This window comes from Maniola hyperantus, chromosome 11, assembly GCF_902806685.2.
Source record: "Maniola hyperantus chromosome 11, iAphHyp1.2, whole genome shotgun sequence".
Taxonomy (NCBI): Eukaryota; Metazoa; Arthropoda; class Insecta; order Lepidoptera; family Nymphalidae; genus Maniola; species Maniola hyperantus.
In genome coordinates, this window is record NC_048546.1 from 1,707,379 (window position 1) to 1,727,929 (window position 20,551).

The 20,551-nt window shown below is 39.9% G+C and overlaps 1 protein-coding gene across 3 annotated transcripts in view; it reads left to right on the top strand.

Moving 5' to 3' along the window:
• LOC117986310 (blood vessel epicardial substance-like) overlaps positions 1-20,551 on the top strand; it is a 65,747-nt gene that overhangs the window by 28,654 nt on the left and 16,542 nt on the right. The gene's annotated exons all lie outside the window — the stretch shown is intronic.

The window sequence follows — 20,551 nt, forward strand, 5'->3', positions numbered from 1 at the left end:
GGTTAGATTTTATCAAGTAAAAATATTAAATGTACAAATAAATTCACAGAAAGAATTTAGAGGAATTCCCTAGTAACTTTCGAATTTCTCTCAACTGAGTTGCCATGATTAAAGTCAGGTTGCAACCTGTCATATTTATTTTGAAAATGGGAGAACTTTTCAAAAGTTTAATTCGATCGAGATTTTCTGCTAAGGATTCGAGGGCCCCCTGAGCTTTAGGGCGGGGCACTGCCCCGCCTTGCCCCTAGGTAGGTACGCCACTGTTCACCTCTTACTTATACCAAAGAGTGGCGTGCAGGTCGTAAAGCTGTAAAAGCACTGCTTGGCTACCTAAATTCTACCTTGACTTCGAACTCTTTGCAGGCTACTGATTCCATGATACTCTTTTTTTATTGGCATTGCACCATCAAATTTTCGGGGAAGCGTCTAATGTGTACTCCACATTGTCAAGAAAAATGTCATGCTCGATGACTGCGGACGCAGATTAAGTTATGTTTATCAGATCATCTATGAGACAGATTCTATGATAGATACATATAAACCGACTGCAAGTTACATTAGAGTTACCTATCCATAAAATCGGTATTAATTATGTAATATTGTATGTTATTTGGGTGGATTTGGACGACTCTACTGACGAAGACTTGACGACAATAATTGTGCCTTAAAGAAAGCAATGATGACGTCTAAATTGGAGCGCGCCAAGAGGCTTATTGGCTCTTGCTTTGAAGATGCTAGGAATTGTGGAAAGATGCAAAATGGAAAAGAAGGTGGTAGGAAACACGTTTTCCAAAAATGTTTCTATTTGAACCAAAGAACAAATTAATATTTCGCTCCTAGCTGATTTGGAGGTCGCATTAAGATTATCTTGTTTAATTTTGTAAAACAACAAAAACAAAGGATATTGTTCAAAACGTTGATGCCGGGAGTGCTTGCATCGCGCATCGTGAAGAGGGAAATAAAATTGTGGTATAGAGTGTTCCTCTTTCAACCCCTATAATAACATCCTGTGGAACGTTCGACATTTGTACATGGATGCTTTTGTTTATTTATATAATAGGGCATAACTATCAGCGCTTCTTCTATTAATGATGTGCTTGAGAGTCCTTTGTTTTTAATAATGGCCCATTATTTCTCCTTAAGATTCATTTTGAAACTTTGACGCAAAACATGGGGGCAACCATAGATTACTTCTAGATTACAGAAGTAATCTATGTTATACATTGATCACCGGTATTGGCCTTAAAATTGTCTACGTGAAGTTTTTTTTCATTTTGTATATCAAAGGTCAATGCCACGCCTACGACGCGGCATTGACTCATAGTGGCCTACTTACGCAACGTTCGGCGTCAGTCAGATGTTTCATTTGTAATATATCGTAAACTTTTATAAAATTATAGGATTTTTTTTCGCGTTTTTTTGTGGTATCATATCAGTAATCATCAGTACCATCATCTGTCTTCGCTTTTGCCAGCGTTTTGGTTACACCCTTAATATCTATATGATCTAAAACTGTGACACACACAAACAATTTTAAATTCTGTACTGCAGTTCTTATATGTATATAGTTACTCATAAATCATAATGTATAACACTAGTTTACGCTCGCGACTTCGTCCGCGTGGACTACATAAATTTCAAACCCCTATTTCACCCCCTTAGGGGTTGAATTTTCAACAATCCTTTCTTAGAGGATGCCTACGTCATAATAGCTATATGCATGCTAAATTTCAGCCCGCTCCGTCCACTAGTTTGAGCTGTGCGTTGATAGATCAGTCAGTCAGTCAGTCAGTCACCTTTTCCTTTTATATATTTAGATTTAAATGCCATAGTAACTTGTTGCAAAAATACTTTGCGTTCCAATTAACTGTGCTCTTATAGTGCGTAGTTTGTAAATGATTCACTTTTCTTGAAACGACATCTGCTGTAAGTGCTGTACTAGAAATAAACCCTTTCACATGGTAGATCGACTTGTTACCCATTCGACTTTGTGTGTTCTCTTTTATTTTTCGTATAGTTCACGTTATATAATTCTCGTGTTTTTCTCCGCGATAGAACAGTACTTAACGGTATTGGATGGGTAAAGATTTGCTTTTTAGTGTAATAAATCCTTATTGATTTGAATTGACAAGATAATATAACTGTTCTGATTAAACTTTTACATACCTATTATATACAATCTGCGCAGATTTTTTGAACTATTTTGTCGACACATTATATTTCAAACTTATGTGGTTACACCCATCATCGATGGTTACACCATTGAAGTAGGTAATTTATCCCAATTCGATGGTTTGTTTGATTTTAATAATGTCACATAACCATTCTTTTGGTAAATAAACGTCTTTTCTTTCTTTCATCTTCTTTCAATATCTTTATAATTTAAGTACACAAGTACCTACTATTATAATGATATCATTTTAAGCAACAGAGGTCTTCAGTTTGCCAATAATTATAGATGCATTAGAAATGCCTCTATAATTATTGGCAAACTGCCCCCCAATTGTGTAAGAATAACCATTTCATGGCTATCGCAATCGTCAAGAATTCTGCCCTTTGATTGGCTGTGAAAAAATGTAAACAGCGAATCAACCAATCAAAGGGCAGAATTTCTTGACGATTGCGATAGCCATGAAATGGTTATTCTTACACAATTGGGGGGCAGATTTCGAATTTCAGATCTCAATTTTTGCTTACATAAAATATGGACTTTGCTCACAAATCGTATTTTTTCCCCGACTGCAGTGAATCCCAAAGGAGGGTTATGTGTTTTTCATTTCTTAGAATGATTAACCGACTTTACTTTCAGAATGAATCCTGAAAACTTCCGGTCGAGTAGAGAACCAACCGAGTACTCGATAAAGACAGCCTCTAGCTATGATGTCATTGACTTGACTCTGCAAGTGTGTGCATAATTTTATTTGTTTGTTGGGGAATTAGTCGGTACATTCTTCCTGTGTGTGGTGCTTACTAAAGATGACGCCATTTTCAGGGTTCCGTTAAAAATAAAATAAAAATAGCTTTATTTTCCTTTCATAAAAATAATTATCCTAATATATTTATTAAATTCAACTGGTAACTTTATGAGTACCTACTTAATTAATAATTAATGTTCTTATATATGCTAGACTAGCTTATGCTCGCGACTTCGTCCGCGCGGAGTACAAAAATTTCAAACCTCTATTTCAAAAGAAGACGAACGTTAAAGATCAGGAGAAGGAACGGTGTTCTTTTTGTTTATACAACAGTACGCGGAACATGTCTTTCTGTACGTCTGTTTATGGGAGAATGTAATATCACAAAAACGTTACATCGCCAACTAGACCCGTTACGGGAAAATCGGGAAGCAAGTCAATCGGCTCGTTAAAACGGTCCGTGTGACTTTTTAAGGCGGGAATACACAATTGAATATGTCGCGCCTTTGTTAGAGCGTTTGTGCACTCATCGGTAGGTATATTTGATTTTAAAGTTCGTTGTACACAGATGAAACGGTGTCTGTGTTTCACTTATTTTTCACTAGATATGGTGATAAACCCCCCACTAGGTGGACGGACGACACCAGGCGAGTCGCAGGGAGCCGCTGGATTCAGGCGGCACAAGATCGTGACATGTGGAAGTCCCTACAATAGACCTATGTCTAGCAGTGGACGTCTATCGGATGATAATGACGGTGACATACCCGTGACGACCCGTACTTCGCGCAAGCGAAGCTATCTTTTTACACGACTGCCCATAGGAGTGTAATATTTCAGATTTCAGGTATGGATGTATTTTTCTGAATAAAATTCAATATGAATGACGGCTGCAATTTCTGTGAAATTTTTATTTTAGTTCGTTTTTTTGCAGATTTTTAAAAATGTCAGGGGATTTTAAAGAAAAGTTAAATCCGCCGTCGAAATTCAGCTACACGATGCGGGAGAATGACACAGCTACAATGTCACGATCGCCCCTGATTGGTTGACGCTCGCTCACTATTGGCTACAATGACACAAATTCAACCAATCACAACAATTGAGATTGTAATAATGATTGATGCAGGTTTTACGAAATCGCTTTACAGGAAAACAGCTAGTTGATTATAATTTGCTACGTGTAATCGCAGCTTTACAACAAGAAGACGCATTTATTGCGAGTTTTTGTGAATGAAGTGAAGCCGGTCGAACCGCGTTGAAAGCAAAAGTTACTCGCCTTATTCGCGACCCGTAGGCCTCGTGTTGCGTAATGAGAACCGGTAGTCATTACCGTAGGACCTTGGTACAGATAACGATCGAGTCCTTTGCGTAGGTATGCATTGATTTACCAGACTTTTTGGCAATTGAGACCCTGAGAAGACGAGGTACTATTGTCCGCGGAGGACAAAAATGAGTCATTAAGAACTGCATCGCATAACGCACACGCGATGGATGGATGGATGGATCATCATGATCAACCCATCACCGGCTTACTACAGAGCACGGGACTCCTCTCAGAATACAATAGAATAGAATATAATGTTTTTTTATTCATGTAAACTTTTTAAAAGTGTTTATGAATAGTCAGATAGTTTTGATTTACCAGTGGTTCGGAATGCCGTTCCTACCGAGAAGAACCAGCAAGAAACTCGGCGGTTGCTCTTTTTAATTTTTCAATTTACAATGTTATTATACCGTACTATACAAGCCATTGCAGCCCCGTGCATTGCTGGAGCGAGTCAAATCCAAGCTTTTTTATCGTTTACATAGTCTGCGACTGTATAATATGCTTTTTTAGGAGCATACTTTTAACACATTTTTTAAATTTGTGTAAAGGCAAGTCTAAAATGCTTGTGGAATTTTATTATAAAATATTACACTCATTCCCACAAATGACTTTCCCACCTTCCAGAGGCGGAGCGCAGGAGTAGCTAGCTTTTTTTTTTCTAGTTTGCCTATCATGGAGATCACTGATTTTTTTGTAACTGTGAATGTTTTGTCGTACAAAAATTATATTATTGTAAATATATTGGGAAGCTACTGTAAGAATACCTATTTCCTTAAATATCTCTCGTAGGGAATCGCGCGGTTTTAAATTATAAATTGCACAGAGTGAGAAGGGTTTTGGCGATAGTCTACTACGCTGGCCATGTGCGGATTGGTAGACTTCACACACCTTTGAGAACATTATGGAGAACTCTCAGGCATAGGTTTCCTCACGATATTTTCCTTCACGTTAAAGCAAGTGATATTTAACTATAGTTCCGTATTGCAGTCGTATTTTTTCGACATTTTGCACGATAAATCAAAAACTATTATGCCTAAAAATAAATTAAATTCTGTTTTACAATGCACAAGTGAAGTCTGTTCATATGATAGCTCACTTCATAAATTTATTTTACTTCGAAAATTGAAAACACTAATTATTAGTTCATGACCACTGTTCCAAACCTCCAGGTTGTGTTTTCTAGAGATACTTTGTGTTCTTTACGTAAATTATCAATCCCCACGCGTTCGAATTCGGTGCATTTTGTTACCTACGCAATATGGCCGACGCCGCAGCGTTTGATATTTACGAAAGAGAAATAATTATTTCGGAGCTACGAAGGACACTAGATCTAGTTTCCGATGAAGAACAGTTTCGTGCGCGATTACCAGACTTAACCGCTCAACATCGGAAATTTATAAAAATTCAAACTAAAATCGAGAGAACTTTAATGAAGGCAAAGTGTTTTGATAAAGAGGAACAACTAGACATTCGGAATGAATTTAATGACTGTTACTTTGAAATTTTAAAACACTCAAATAAATTGAAAAAAACGGATGAAGAGCGTAGACGATCTAGCATCTATTTACAACGCCCATCATTTTCTAGCGCCCATTTTGACAAACTACCAAAACTTCCCCTGCCGTCATTTTCGGGTGAATCAACCGATTGGCAGTCTTACTACGATCTTTATTGTTCCTTAATACACGACAACCTTGCCTACACGGAGGTAGAAAAATTCCGTTACCTATTACTTACTTTAAAGGGTGAACCGTATAACTTAATAAAATCTATTCCTATAACGGAAGATAATTATACAATTGCCGTTGATACTTTGGTGTCTCGTTACGACAATAAACGAGTTATCGCATCAAAACACATAAATAAAATTCTGGATTTGAAACCATGTTCAGAAAAAATATCTTGCCTTCGGGAATTGTTAAATATCTATCAAGAAAATATAAAGGCATTAGAGACGATGCAATTTCCCGTAAAACATTGGAGTTTTATATTGCTTAATTTATTATTACGAAAAATTCCGCATTCCGTGCGAAAACGTTTTGAACTTTCGTTGGCTAGTCCATCTGAAATTCCAAACATTTATATTCTCATTCAATTTCTTGAACGCGAACTCGCTGCGTGTGAAATTACGGGTCAATCAAAATTTATCGATAACCTAGTAGGTAGCTCACAAACGCGCGGTAAAATGCCGCCGCCGCCGTCGCCTCCGCTGGCCGTCCCACCGCGCCTGTGACTCACACGAGTCGCATCGCGCGCGGTTCGTATCCCGCTAACGTTAATGAGTCCGCTAGCCAATCGCAACCTTATGCCCATAATAATAAGGTCTGTATTTGTTGCGGTGACTTTCATCACCTATCTAAATGTAAAAGGTTTTTAGATCTTTCTCCACAAGATCGATATGCATTTGTACAAGGAAAAAACGTCTGTGAAAATTGCCTATCCCTGGAACACGAAAGGAAAAACTGTAGGAGTAGCTTTGTTTGTAAGTACTGTTTTAATCGTCACAACAGTGCGATTTGTTTATCTCAAAAAAAACCCACTGTTTTGACAGCTGTCGGTGTTACACGCGACGATAATAGTGCTTCTAAGGAGGAATGCAATACCGGCTCCTCGCTCCCGGTTGCCGCTAATTGTGATTCTAAATATTATGACAATAATATCGGCGATATTAATGCTTGCTCCACGGCTTCTAAGGGTCGCTCTCATATCGTATTGCTATCAACTGCACTCGTTAACGTGTGTGTTGACGGCATCGACCGCGGGACCGTTCGCTGTATGCTCGACACGGGTAGTCAGGGGACGTTTATCACTGAAGCTGGCGCGCAGCGGTTGGGTCTATCGCGACGAACAATAAACGTACCGGTATTCGGTATTGGAGATGACCAACCTGTTTATCCACGGGGGATAGTCTCGTTCAATATCACCCCTAGAAATCAAAACAAACCAGTCATACCAATTGATGCAATGATATTTCCTAAACTTATTTCACAAATGCCTAGTGCGCCTTTACCTCGTACTGAGTGGGCACATATCAAAAACCTAAGCTTGGCAGACCCTAACTTTCATATCCCACAACCAGTGGAGGTAATCTTGGGTGCAGATGTACTATCGGAAATTTTACTAAACAACACTATCTCTGGTCCACCTGGCACGCCGATAGCTATAAATAGTGTATTCGGTTACTTGTTGTCAGGTAAGCTTTCCTTCGATTCGTTCCCCCCGCGTGCGTTTGTTAACTCATGCTCAAATGACACTCATGCATACTGGAGCTCCTTTGCTAATGACAATTATTTGCAACAGTTTCGGGAGCTTAAATCCTTCCCTGAGCAGCGCAGCGGTCCATGACACGGGAAGAAACTATTTGGGAAGATGTAGAATGCAATCCACAATTAAAGCTTTCGTATCACTGCGTAACTAAAGACTTCAGCACCACGCGAACCAGAGTCGTGCTGCGATTCAGTCCCGAACAGCCTAAAATATGTGAATCTCACCTATGTACCGTCACGCCGCATCTTGCTTTGCGTACGATAAAGCATCTCGCAAGTGACGAAGCAGACCTTTTTTATATTGGTTCAAAGTTTTTAAATAATTACGTGTTTACTAACAATGTTGTGTCAAGTGAGAGCACCACCGAAAGGGCTCTTAAGTTACAATCCAAATCAATTCAACTTTGTAAGTTAGCCAGTTTTGAATTACGCCAATGGCATAGCAACACACCAGCCGTAATGGCCGCTGTCCAGCCTGCCGACACTCATGGCGAGCGGCCTGAAATCGTGTCTATCCCACGATATGTTTTTACTGGCACGAATAATGTTATTCATTTAAATGACTTTTCCGATGCCACTGAAAGAACATACCTGGCGTGTGTTTATTGGCGTCACAATAATGAACTCGTTAAAGTTTCAATCTTTCTGTTACTCGGCAAAACGCGAGTGGCTTCCTTAAAGCTACGACTGACAATCACACAGTCTGATAATTATGATTTCTTTTCGAGATTTTCCTCTTTTGAAAAGTTGGCACTTGTGTTCCGATTTTACCTTAAATATAAGAAAAATAAAAGTTCGTGTTCCAATCATGTATCTATCCAGGAGTTTAACTTTGCTATAAACCGACTAATTAAAATTGTTCAAATGACCACTTCCGGTGATGAAATTATCAATATTTCCGAGGGACATTGTCCTTCCAATATATTAAAACATTTAAATCTTTTCTTAGACGACAATGAATGCTTACGTGTTGGCGAACGATTACATAAAACTTTACTCACTTACAACTCGAAACATCAGTTAATTCTACCAAAGAAACACGCATTTATCAATTCATTAATTGATGACATGCTAGTGCATGCCAGTTTTAAAACGATGCAGTATTTCTTATATCAAAATTGGACACTATTCGGCAGAGACGCGATTCACAAACGAATACATAAACGCGTCAAATATTTGTGTGCGAGCCCTGTGCGAACTCAGTCTTCCATGGGGATATTGCCCGCCTCACGTATGAGATCCAAACGTCCGTTTCTTAAAACTTTCGTTGATTACTGTATCTGGGAACCTCTTACAGCCGTTCCTGATGTTTCACTGATAGATGCCCCACCTAACAGACTTACGCGATGGCGTTGGATACAGCAAGCTGTCCAACATTTCTGGAACCGTTGGAGCCGCGAATACTTGCATGATATTCAACAGCGTATCAAGTGGTTTCGTAATAACGGCCCTCCTATTTGTGAAGGTATTTTTGTCGTCGTATGTGACGATAACTTGCCTCCTTTGCAATGGTGCCTGGCTAGAGTTCACGCCCTTCATCCTGGATCGGACGGTGTAACGCGAGTTGTGACGTTGAAATATGGCAAGCCCCTTTTCAAACGTCCTGTCGTTAAAATTTGCCCTCTACCTGAGCAATAATTCAATTTTCCCAAAATTATTCTAAAGTTAAATTTTAAAACATAATATATTTAGCTTTAACCATTATTTTTTTAATTATTAAGTTCTTTAGTTTTGTTAAGTTTAGTCATAAAGTTAGTTAAAAGATCTACGTTCTTTTAAGGCGAGCGGCATGTTCCGTACTGGAACAGAATATATTTTAAGGTCAACATAATTTGGAGGATTTTTTCTAGCAAATTTATCTCATATTTATTTTCGTAATTGTTCATTGGGTTGGTTTGTCGAGCGCCCCCTAGCGCCGATGCAACGCATGCCAATGCGTCCTTCTGATTGGCGATTCGGCGCCATCATATCTCTCAGATCGACTGCAATAATCGATAAGCACGCGTTCCAGTGCAAAACAAATTAATTTCTGGAATCTGGACTCAATCGATGTGTTGTGATTGTGATTTAACTGAAACCAGTGACCACTTTCTTTTCAAGACAATATATATGTGAAAAATAGGGTGCTATCGACACAGAAGACCTGGGCCCAGGGTGTTATGCTGCAGCTGGCGCAAAGGGTAAGTGCTCGGTATATCATTCCCTATTGAACAACCACAATTTTTTTTTGTGTGATGTAACCACAAATTCACGGTTTTCAGATTTTTTCCCTCATGTCTGCTATAAGACTACCTACCTGCCAAATTTCATGATTCTAGGTCAACAGGAAATACCCTGTAGTTTTCTTGACAAACAGACAGCTAACAAAGTGATCCTATAAGGATTCCGTGTTTCCTTTTGAGGTACGGAACCCTAAAAAGTATTAGGGTCCAGTGGAATAATAAGTAATCTGCCTTTATAAGTAAGAAGCTAAAGAGGCGAGCATCGTCAAGTCCGTCACAGTACCTACGAGGCTACAAGAGGTCTCTCATCACAAGAGGCCTTTGTAGCCGCTCGCAAGGTCTTAATGAAGATTGAACTTACATTACCGACTCAAGACCTGCGCTTTGGTCATTTGTGCCGTTTCTATTAGTTATCTTGGGAAGTTCTCACTTTAAAATAAGGGTCCGTAATTTTTGTCATGATATCCTTCTGGCTATCTGTCTGTCAGTTGGTACTGGCAATATTTTATAGATATGTTTGAAAATTACGCAATACTAACCCAAACAAATCTTATAAGCATACATTCAAAATCCTTCAATGTTTTATTGTTTTATATTTTGTGTCTTTTAGTGTTTGTATTTAAAGTTTTTCATTGATAGTTAGTGTAAGTGGCACTGCCGTTCCAATGAAATGTAAAATAAATAAATAAATAAGCATCGTATTGAAACTCTAATACACTCGAATTTTAGTGGTAAAGTTTCGGAGAAAACTTGAAAAATCTCTGTTTTTGAGAAACACACTGTCAACCAAAGTGAGTGTTATATAGTTTCTCCATAACTGTCTGTCTGTTTTTCTTCTGCTTTATTAACTAGCTTTTACGATTTACGCTATGTACGTTTCTCTACGTGATCAAATCAGGAACGAGGAGATCCGTAGAAGAACCAGTACCGGACATATAACTCAACGGATTGGGAGGCTGATGTGACAATGGGATGGGAACATAGTTCGAAAAATCAATATATTATGTTGTAGTACAAGGAATGGCCATTTCCTACCGGAGAGCAGCGGCAAGTGCAGCTTTGGCAAATTCCCCCAGACTATTCGGTGCACCAGACTATACTACGCGACAGGTCGACATGGCAATGGGGGTGGAGGACGCCCCGTATACCCGCACAGGCCTCACACTAACCCGGTGCAGGAGAACGTAGGATTCAGGCGGCGCAAGACCATGACGCGTGGAAGTCCGTACAATAGACCTATGTCCAACCGTGGAATAACGCAAGTAAATCTTGCTAAAAACTAGTCATATAAAAGCATAATATAATTGCGAGTGTATTCAGTATTAGATAGTATTTTACCGTTTAGAAAGAAAGAAAGAAAGAAAGAAAGAAAAGACGTTTATTTATACAATTGTGCCACACATCACAACTTAAAGCTAAGAGCTGGTTGTTCCGGCGCTTCTTCCACCTGAGAACAACCAAAAGAAGCGCCGGAACAAACTGTCATATTGTGTGGCACAACCCGAAAAAAGGGTCCCAGCTCAGCATTATGCTGTATGCCTTGTTGCACAAGAACTCCAACACCCCTAATTTGGATACCTAAGTAAGATTCAACCACACCTTTTCCTATTACGGATTTCCTAATGAAGTCTATAATGACGCTTTTGATCTCCGTGATTGGATCGGGCGGAACGAGTCAAGTCTAGATGGAATTAAATTGATTTTTCAAAGTCGGATAGCGTCTTTGCTTCATATTCAGATCAATTTAAATTAGAGATCGTTATAGCTGACTCAGCTAAGCGAGAGTGGACTAGGGTGAGGGAACTCTTGGTTCAGCATCACTGAACCGGTTGAAATGTCAAATCGGCTATGTGGTGAAATGAAATCAAAGAAATATATAGAGAAGTTAAATCAAAGAAGTACATGAAAACTTTGGCATCAACTTCATTCGGCGGTGTTCCCATTAGATTACAACATGGGGTTATTCAAGGGGTGGACCAACAAGTTCCTGAAAGGCCGGCAACGCATTGGTGGTTCGTCTGGCTAAAAGATAGACTATTCACACTTACCTTGCCAGTGACGTCGAAGCCTCGACGTTTTGTTCTGTTGTGAACCGTGGCTTAGCTGAAAAGCATTCCTGTCGGGCTATTTTGTTTCTAGACATGGAAGTGTATGTAAAATTAAATGAAGAGTTAATAAAACTACGATACTTGGATCCATTTGTATAGCGCTATCTCTTTTATTACATGGTTTAATGCCATTGGGGGAAATGGTACGTAAGTACGTATCCAACATTGATCTGGAAATTTCTGCAAAAGCTTAATTAGTAGGAGCACGTAAAACAATCAAAGTCATGTCAGACTGAATCCTCGTAAATACGAGTTCGCTTACAAATGAGTAATTACTAATTACTTACGTAAAGCTTAATGCCGTAGACAAGGATCTTTATAAGGGCAAACGGTGTTAAAGCTAATGTCTTTTGGGTCACCAAGGACAAGGTTTGTATTTTAATTTCATAAAAAAACTGGTCAAGTGCGAGTCGGACTCGCACACAAATGGTTCTGTACAAGATACACTTGAAAGAAGAAAGAAAGAAAGAAAATGCATTTATTTGTTGTTGGTGTCACAGATAAAAACAAAGTACAAATGTAACATTTTCATCTGTGACACCACCCCAAATGGGTGGTACTTGGTACTTCGATTTCTTTAATTCGCATGGCGGCCATTTTGAATTTTTTTATATTTGTTAGAGCAGTAATAGAATTCAACTCTTTTATGGTTCATGAAATACAGCCCGCTAACAGTTGACGTTCGTTGCTCGTTGCCATCCTACGAGTACGGAACCCTAAAAATGGAATAAAATATTTAAGTAAACCGTAAGTTAGACAGAATTTACACCCTCATTTATTAGTACCCTAAGAAATCACTACCATTAAGTGATTTATGGAAAGGGTGGGGACCTTCAGCAGTGAGGAGTACGGCACAGAGAGAGGGTGGGAGAGGGAGAGAGAAGGACAGAGAGAGAAAGAGAGTTTGGAAATAACCTTAGATGAAAAGCATGCAAGCAACTCTTCCAGGCAAACTCGCCTTTGCTGCTTAGGAAGATTCGACTGATGTGGAAACTCCATAAATTGTCTATTTTGACTATTATCTAAATAAAAATATTTCCGCTTGAATGTGAAATCGTCTGTATCCTCAAAAGTAAAATTGTCTCTACCAAAAATTTGGGCAACCTACGATTATACCTACCTACGTGTCACTTTAGTCATAGTGGGACGTTACGACATTATTTAACGGGCTGATCAATGTAGCAACGTAGGCGTTTACTAAGTAACGTGTGACTGTGACATGACCTACCTTTTAACCTTCCAGGATATTAAGTAGTTTCAGTAATAAGTCTATTTTAATAATTCCTTTGTATTGGTAAGTTTTTACGTCAAATACTTTATTTAAATAATTGGAGAGAAAAGTGAGTATATTTTTCTGTAAGGCTATTACTATTACGATTATGTTACAATCGTCAGCGTTTATTTCAAATGTACTTAATTTTATTTTAAATGTTAGGTTTACCAATAGCTTAAATTTTAATTTTTCAAAATACTGTATGAAATGATAAGCTAATTATAGGTAAACTAGCTTATGCTCGCGACTTCGTCCGCGTGGACTACATAAATTTCAAACCCCTATTTCACCCCTTAGGGGTTGCATTTTCCAAAATCCTTTCTTAGCGGATGCCTACGCCATAATAGCTTTCAGTATGCCAAATTTCAGCCCGATCCATCCAGTAGTTTGAGCTGTCCGTTGATAGATCAGTCAGTCAGTCAGTCAGTCACCTTTTCCTTTTATATATATATATAGAAGCAGGCAAACAGAGAGTGACATTTGAACTAGCTTATGTCCGCGACTTCGTCTGCGTGGACTACATTAGTTTCAAACCCCTATTTTACCGCCTGAGGAGTTGCATTTCAAAAAACTTCTTAGCGGACGTCTACGCCATAATAGCTATCTGCATGCCTTTCAGCCCGATCCATCCAGTAGTTTATTCTGTGCGTTGATAGATCAGTCAGTCAGTCACCTTTTCCTTTTATAGGATACATATTTAGATGTTTAATCTGGTTTGTTTATTCGATAAAATGCAGGTACAATTATGTTGAAATATTGTCTGATTGGTTACAATGATGGTTTGTACGCAAATGCTAAGGTAAGGTGATATCTCAATCAAAGATTTCTTCTCTTCAATTTATGTAAAATTATTAACTTTTCTTTTCACTATTTTTTTCACTAATTTTAATAGTCCATCTATAATATAAAAATAAATCACTAAATGTGTTGGTCATCGCAAATCTCGAGAACAGCTGAACCGATTTCGCTAATTCTTTTTTTATAATATTCTTTGAAGTACGAGGATGGTTCTTACAAAATTTGAATCGACTGTTAGGCGGAACGAAGTTCACCAGGGCAGCTAGTTTCAAATAAATATTGAAGAAAAGTGACGGGCTCTTGACTTCATAAAATATAAATAGTTATGTGAGGAATGTAGACTCGTTTAGTGCAAATGAGTAGAAATCGAACCATATAGTTTAATTTATCCGGTTTTGCGGTAACGGTATATTTATTAGAATTCTTTCTTTTATTAGGTATCTAATCAAATAGGTACGGCCTTGTATTTTTTTCATTCGTCAGAGTGAATCGTTTTGCCAAAAGATTTTTTGAATTTTATTACAAATCTTTTGGCATACTTTTGAGAGGAAATTAGAATTCCTATAGTCCACCCTTTATGCCATCTCTCCATTCGCCTCGCTAAAATTGTGCATTTTCGTCGACAGTAAAGCAGCGTGGCTCGTTGTGTGCATAATCACCTCAAATAAATTGACAGAGCTAAATCTAGTGCTATCCTTCTCGGCAAGGAGTATTATGAAAGAAACAGCAATACATTTAGACCTGCCATTTTAGTTGAGTTCAGAGATTGTGTACAACAGAGTAAGCCACAGAATCAGTACCCTTATTATAATTAATGCGAAAGTGTATTTGTTTGTTGGTTTATGCAGCAACAGCTATTGCGACATTGCGACCCAAATTGGAGTTTTCCTTAATTATTGTAAACGTCCAAAATTCATTCTGATTCTTTTGTTACATCGCGTAGCATTAGATCCAAAATTTAGTATTGTAAATTAGTTTTAATTTTATTTTAATAAAGTAATTATAAAGTAACTAGCTTATGCTCGCGACTTCGTCCGCGTGGACTACACAAATTTCAAACCCCTATTTCACCTCCTTAGGGGTTGAATTATCAAAAATCCTTTCTTAGCGGATGTCTACGTCATAATAGCTATCTGCATGCCAAATTTCAGCCGGATCCGTCCAGTAGTTTGAGCTGTGCGTTGATAGATCAGTCAGTCATTCAGTCAGTCAGTCAGTCAGTCAGTCAGTCACCTTTTCCTTTTATATATTTTTTGGGCCCTCCGGCTGTGTCTTCCTTCACTGGTTTATTGGTTTGTCCGTCAATCACGTCCCAACGGTGCAACGGATTGACGTGATTTTTTGCATGGGTTTGTTGCATAGATAAAGACCTGGAGGGTGGACTGTGACATAGGCTACTATTTATCCCTGAAAATCAAAGAGTTCCCACGGGATTTTTGAAAAACCTAATTCCACGCGAACGAAGTCGCGGGCATCAGCTAGTCAACCGTATAGAACGGATTACATTGTTACTCGTCCAAAGTTTGTGGCCAGAGCACCCTTGGGTGCTGGAACTTGCGCACAGGTTTGCGCGTTTTCTGCCAAGAAGTCCCCTTTTACACTGCCTCTTCTCTTTCAGAGCACTCCCCTCACACCTTCCAACAGCATTGGGATCCTTGGAGTCCACATTTCGAGCGAGGTTCAATTCCGCGATCATTTGGAAAGCAAGGCCAAATTAGCCTCCAAAAAGCTTGGGGTGCTCAACAGAGCAAAGCGGTACTTCGCGCCCGAGCATAGGCTCCTACTCTATAAGGCGCAAGTCCGCCCTCACATGGAGTACTGCTCCCACCTTTGGGCTGGAGCACCCCAGTATCAACTCCTTCCATTTGATCGGATCCAAAGGCGGGCTGTTCGACTTGTGGACGATCCCAAACTAACCGGCTCGTTGGAAAGCCTGGAGCACCGCAGAGACGTTAGCTCTCTATGCGTGTTCTATCGCCTGTATAATGGGGAGTGCTCTGAAGAGCTTTTTGACCTCATTCCACCCTCTTTTTTCTACAACCGCACCGCGCGCCACCGTAAGGAATTTCACCCTCACCATCTGGGTGTCTGGTGCACTTCGACCGTCCGCTGCGCCAGATCCTTCTTTCCACGCACGTGCAAACTGTGGAACCAACTCCCATCGGCGGTGTTCCCACTAGATTATAACATGGGGTTATTCAAGGGGCGGACCAACAAATTCCTAAAAGGCCGGCAACGCATCGGCGGCTCCTCTGGTGCTGCAAATGTTCATGGGCGGCGGTAATCACTTAACATCAGGTGACCCGCCTGCTCGCTTGCTCGCTATATCTATTTTCACCATTAGAGTGAGTTTTTCCCTAGAGTTTTCACTAGCCCTTAAATCCTCTTCAACCTTGTTGCCTGGTAGAGTTCGCTTCACAGCGATAAGGCCGCTGATTGTATGTTCTTCTTTTACATGTTTCTTTTTGTGTCTTTTCTTTTTGGTGTACAATAAAGAATATTAAACTAAACTAAAAAAAAAAAACAGTATTATGTGTGTTGCTTTGTATATTAAGTTGTAATTTGTGCAGCATATTATGTGTTAGCCTAGTGGTTAGGACGTCTGCCTTCTAATCGGGGCGGGGGGGTTCGATCCCGGGCACGCACCTCTAACTTTTCGGAGCTATGTGCGTTTTAAATTAATTAAATATCACTTGCTTTAACGGTGAAGGAAAACATCGTGAGGAAACCTGCATGCCTGAGAGTTCTCCTTAATGTTCTCAGAGGTGTGTGAAGTCTACCAATCCGCACATGGCCAGCGTGGTAGACTATGACCAAAACTCTTCTCACTCTGAGAGGAGACCCGTGCTTTGTAGTGAGCCGGTGATGGGTTGATCATGATGATGATGATGATGATGATTATGTGTTATGGAATTCTTGATCTAGACGGAAGGTATCAGAACAATACAGTCTCAGTTGTAATTGGATGGATTAATGGTATTTTTAACTGACTGCGGCGAAACCCAAAAGGAGAGTGTTTCACCTATTGATATATGTATGTGTGTATGTATGTTCGTTCCTATGTCCGCTCGTAACTACTCAATGGCTCAACCGATTTTCGTAAATGAAACGTCATCTTGATGGCGCGAATATCGCCGGGTATAAGGTCCCGCAAATTGCTAATATGCGTGGCCGCCATTTTAGTGACGTCAGCACTAGACTGATGGCATATTTTTACTTAAATATACGTCAAATGACGTCAAAATATCGTCATTTTGACGTTAAAAAGACATGGTTCCAGCGCCATTTGCGGGACTTATACATAAAATTCTTAAATAATCTAAATTGCGGATCTAATGTGCGGAGTGAAAAGGAAACAGCAGCATGTTGTTCTTTGAAAACTTTTTAATTTTCTTGTTGCTGCAACAATGCATTTTAACCAATAGGAAGTGAGTGTCTGCCAATCAAAAGTGATTGATTGCAATTTAGAATCATGTGACGATTGCGTCACACAAGTGCGATAGGCCCACGTTTCAATAGCTTAGGGGGGGGGGGGGGGGGGGGGGGAGCAGCATACGCAGTAAACAGCAAATGAGTTAGCGAATTAATGAAACCTTAAAAATACGGCATGTAAATAAATGATAGAAGCCTATCCTATAATCGGCTTTAATCAGGCCCCATGCGACTTATTGTTTTGGAAGGTTGCCGCACTTTAAGGGGTCAATTTTATTTCATTTTTAACTAAACTATAAAGTAGCTATTATATTACCATCCGCAACTAAGCAACTAATAAATTAGGTACAATGCAGGTACACCTGCGGTTAACTTCACTGGCAATTGGATAATGTTTGTATACAGTCGGCCTTTAGAATGTCATTTCATCTTTGTAGAGCGTTGTCTCTGTCACTCATACCCATATGACGCTTTGTCGGTTTCAACGACCGAGACAGTGCAGTGAGATTTGTAAATCTGCTGTCTCCTTCCAAAGATCGATGTTCATCACTTTTGGCTGCGTACTGTTCAGCGTTACCTACTTACCTAGGTGAGCGGTGCATATCGAACCAGAGGCGTCTTTACCTACAGTGACGGATTTGCCCTAAGGCCCAGTAGGCCCGGGCCTAGGGCGGCTAGCAAAAAAAATTGCGCCTGCTGCGCTTGCGCTCCTATTTATCATTGTATTGTATTTTACTGACAAATCAAAAGGTAAATTTTTAATCCCCCCACCCCACCCCCCAATCAACTCATGGCTACGACTATGGTTAATGGGTGTTGAGAAAGGAGCGGCTGGTACTTACGAAATCCTGGGGCCTAGGGCGGCCAAGACTGCAAATCCGCCACTGTTTACCTATGGTGCAGGGTGTGCGGCGCACACGGGCGCCGGGTCTAAGGGGGCGCCGAGCGATGTGACACCTCCAAAGATGCGTCGATGCCGGCGCTCTCAAAGACCCTGCGCTCGTGTTATGGCCGACGCCGTCATCATTTAAAATCATCATTTAAAATTGCACCATTTGCATGCGAATTTCCGTTTGAAAATATAACTGTTAGTATTCCATTTTGACCCTGCTCCTACTAGACTAGAGGGCGCTAGGGTACTGGTTGCACACGGGCGCCACAAGGGCTAAAGACGCCTCTGTATCGAACGCTGCACCATTCTTTAAATTTTCCAGCCATACACATTACACATTCTCTAAAAATTTCAGCTCTCTACCTATTACGATTCACGAGGTACAGCCCGCTGACAGATAAACGACGGACGCACGAATAGCGGAGGCTTAATAATATTAGGATCCCTTGGCACTCTTCAGGTACGCAACCCTAAAAAAAGTATTACAAGAACTGTTTTTCCATAATTGCTAAATCGCTTGTTCACGGCTGTGTCGGAGTCAAGTATTCAATTTCTTATAATGGCGCTCAAGATGTAAACGTTTTAGGTCAAATGCCTTGGGATCCATTAAACCGTGACCTTTGCTATCAGGAGTACAATAGATGAGTAAAGGTTGTGATAACGCGGCGCGGGGGTTAATGAGGCGAGGCGCGTGTTATTTGATACCGCCCGGTTTGAGGGCTTATTGTTATTAGTTATTAGGTCATACGATGTGGGCTATAGCCTATTTTCCGAAGGTAATGGAAAAATAGATGATGTGAATATTGATTGCGAATAATACAGTTCTTTTGTTCTATCTATCTATAAAAAGTTAACTGATTGATCTATCAACGCAAAACCCAAATCGCTGGGGTTAGAAACTTGAAATTTTGATATGGTCCTTTTATGACAAATGCACAGATTTTTGGAAATTCCACCCCTAAGGGGGTATTTATTTGGTTTGCGAGGCTGTGTGATCCCAGATGCTTGGTGTAGAAACGACCATTAACGTTTTCTTTGTAGGTAGAGGACGCGACAGAAAGTAATGTACTTACATCGGCCTTTTGAATGAAATTTCAGCTTTGTAGAGCATTGTCTCTGTCACTCATACCTATATGACGTTTTGTCTGTCTCAACGACAGGGACAACTCTCTACAAATCTGCTATCTCCATATCTAAAGGTCGATGTACAATACTTTCGACCGCGTACTGTAGTATATCTTAAAAAAAATGGTAAAGTGCGAGTCGGACTAGCACCTGAAGGGTTCCGTCCCATTGTACAAGAAATAACACTTTTTCATTTTTTGTAATGTAACCACAGATTCCCGGTTTTCGGATTTTTCCCCTTGTGCTATAATACATTGCTATACCTGCTAAATTTCATGATTCTACGTCAACAGGAAATATACTATCTATAGGTTTTGATTACCTTGACGGGAGATCATCATCATCATCATCATCATCATCATCATCATCATCATCATCATCAACTGCTGGACATAGGTCTCTTGTAGGGACTTCCACACGCCACGGTCTTGGACCGCCTGAATCCAGCGGCTCCCTGCGACTCGTCTGATGTCGTCCGTCCACCTAGTGGGGGGTCTTCCAACGCTGCGTCTTCCGGTGCGAGGTCGTCATTCCAACACCTTGAGACCCCAACGTCTATCGCTTTTACGAACTATGTGCGCTGCCCATTGCCACTTCAGCTTCGCAACCCGTTGAGCTATGTCGGTTACTCTAGTTCTCCTACGGATCTCCTCACTTCTGATTTGATCACTTGAAGTTTCTTCAAGCTTTTCCGAGCCAAGAAACTGTTTTCTGAAGATATGGAACCCTAAAAATTAAAACAAATGTTATGCAATTTAAGACAAAAGAGGGTAAAAATAATACCCACTTCTGAATAGATAAGCTGTATACAGCAGAAAAAAAGCGAAATGAATATTTTACCCCAGTTTAGTTGACCTTTCGGTTTGTCCTCCGCCCGATTTAATTAACCCAGACTTAGCGCAAATTAAACTTTGTTGCTCGCCTCTTGTTTGTTCCATTGTGGAGTGCCTTACACCCCAGCACATACATAAATATCGAGGTCATTTTTAGGGTTCCCTTAGGTATACGGAACCCTTATAGGATCACTTTGTTGTTTGTCTGTCAAGAAACCGACAGGGTACTTCCCGTTGAACTAGAATCATGAAATTTGGTAGGTAGGTAGGTCTTATAGCAGACATTAGGGGAAAGATCTGAAAATCGTGAATTTAGGGTTAGAACACACAAAAAAAAATTGTGGTCATGAACTAATAATTAGT